The 2,500-nt window shown below is 46.5% G+C and overlaps 1 pseudogene; it reads left to right on the top strand.

Annotated features, from left to right (window-relative positions):
- The window catches only part of LOC133394477 (large subunit ribosomal RNA), a 9,195-nt pseudogene that overhangs the window by 3,624 nt on the left and 3,071 nt on the right, over positions 1-2,500 (top strand).

The following is a 2,500-nucleotide window of genomic DNA, read 5'->3' as shown; positions in this document are numbered from 1 at the left end:
CGAGAAACGGACCGAATATTAATGAGGGTAGCATTAATAAGAGGAAGAAGAAGAAGAGCAAGAAGAAGCAGAATAAGCCCAGGAAGCGGCCTGAGGCTCTGCTGATATCGGACTGCACTTCCGAGGAGCTGGCGAAATTGCTCAAGGAAATGAAGCAGTCCGATGCTCTTAAATCGGTTGGAGAGACAATCTCTAAGGTCCGACGGGCCCAAAATGGAGGCATGTTGCTAGAATTGAAGCAGGGTAGTTCTGCTAGTGCAATTGCCCCAAAGGTTAAGGAAGCGGTGAAGGGCAAGGCGTCAGTGAGAACGCTAGCTCCTTCTAAAATGATTGAGATCATGCATCTCGATGAAATTACCACCCCAGAGGAGGTTGCGGAGTCTGTCAAAGCACAGCTCAACATCGAGATAGAAATAGATCGTATCAAAATGAAGAAAGGCCGTGCGGCCGGTACGCAGTGGGCACGGATCAACGTATCGCTGCCAGACTTTCAAAGCTTCCTGAATTTGGGAAAGCTGAAAGTTGGTTGGTCGATATGCCATATCCGCGAGGTTATGGAAGAGCAGAAATGCTATAAGTGTTGGAAGGTAGGCCATACGAGCTACCATTGTAGGGAACCAGACAGAAGTAATCTGTGCTGGAAATGCGGTTTGAGTGGACACAAGAAGCAAGCTTGTACCAACTCTGTCAAGTGTTTGGATTGCGGTACGAGGTCACAGAACCTTCACGCAACGGGCAGTTATATGTGTCCTAGAAGGCGAACGATTAGATCATAATGGTTAGGTTGCTACAACATAACCAGAATCATTGTTATGCTGCATTTCAATTAATGTGGCAAACGATTAGGGAAGAATCTGCGGATATAGTGTTGATTGCAGATCCGTATCTGGCAACAACCAACGTCAAAGTGTTACGCAATGACGATAACACAGCAGCGGTAGTGGTTAACGCGGACTTACCAGTTAAGGTAGTCAGTAAGGCTCTGAAGGGTTTAATGATAGTTGACATAGGTGATATGCGAGTGGTTAGCGTTTACGCGCCACCTAGATTTAGTATGGAAGAGTTCCAGAACATGTTGGATAACACGGTAATGGCCGTAACCGGTATCCACAAATTCGTTATCGGGGGGGACTTCAACGCTTGGTCAGCAAGTTGGAACAACCAACTTGGCGAGCGTGGAGAAACCCAGAAACGAAGAGGTGAGTTGGTCTTATCAACCTTTGCGCAGATTGACGCAATTTTATTGAACGACGGCAGCACCCCAACTTATGTTGGACCAGGGCGTACGTCAGTAGTTGATCTTACTTTTGCGAGCAGAACAGTTGCAAGATCATTTCAGTGGGAGGTGTTATCTAGCTATATGAACTCTGATCATCGTGCAATACGAATAGATCTTGAGACGCAAAGCGTGCGTAACTTGTCCCGACCCATAACGGGATGGAGCATCAAGTATTTTAGCAAAGATATATTTGAAGTTATGATGCAAGCCGCTTTTGAGACCGAGGTCACAACAAGCGAAGACTTAATGCGTATACTTGTCACGGCGTGTAATGCGACGATGACTAAGCGTAAGAGGTACACTCCTAACAAGAGTGCATTTTGGTGGACGTTAGAGATTGAGGCACTTCGCAAAGAGTGCAAACACCGCGATCGATTAGCGCAAAGAGCATTCAATACTGATCTCTATTCTTCTTTTAGGGACGAGTTCAAGGTGGCAAGGAATGCCCTCAAGCGATTGATCAAGCATACCCGACAGAGGAAGTGGAAAGAGTTCCTGGGAACAGCGAACAACGCATCATTTGGTATTGTATATCATACGTTCAAGAAAGTGGCCGAGGGTTCGATTGGACCCCGAACCATGACATTGGACGAGTTTAGGGAAGTGGTGAGCGAGCTTTTTCCTACTCACCCAAACACGGTGTGGCCTGAATATCGTATCGATCAGCCACGAGAGTTTGAAAGAATTACTAATGATGAGATTCTTGCGGTTGCCAGGAGACTACCTAACAAGAAGGCGCCGGGACCAGATGGTATCCCGAATGAGGCGCTGAAAGTTGGTATGTTGACTGCAACCGCTGCATTTTGCAGGGTTTACCAAGGCTGTTTAGAGAACGCGAAGTTCCCCGATGAGTGGAAAAGGCAGAGGTTGGTGTTAATACCGAAGCCGAACAAACCACCAGGGGAACCGGGTTCGGTTCGCCCCATTTGTCTACTAGACGGGGCAGGTAAAGGTTTAGAACGCATCATAGTGCAACGGTTAAATGCACACATTGAGGAGGTCAACGGACTGTCTGACGACCAATTTGGTTTCAGAAGTCGTCGATCAACAGTTGATGCGATTCAACGGGTAGTGGACATTGTTTCGGTAGCTAGAAGTAGAAACAGATACAGTGGACGGTATTGTGCAGTTGTTACATTAGATGTTACTAATGCTTTTAACAGTGCTTCATGGTTGGCGATTGCAAATGCTTTACAGAGAATTAACACTCCTAAATATCTT

This window comes from Anopheles gambiae (genome assembly GCF_943734735.2).
Source record: "Anopheles gambiae chromosome X unlocalized genomic scaffold, idAnoGambNW_F1_1 X_unloc_150, whole genome shotgun sequence".
Classification (NCBI taxonomy): Eukaryota; Metazoa; Arthropoda; class Insecta; order Diptera; family Culicidae; genus Anopheles; species Anopheles gambiae.
Note: the sequence above shows the minus strand (reverse complement) of the source record. Positions and strands in the feature narration are given on the sequence as shown.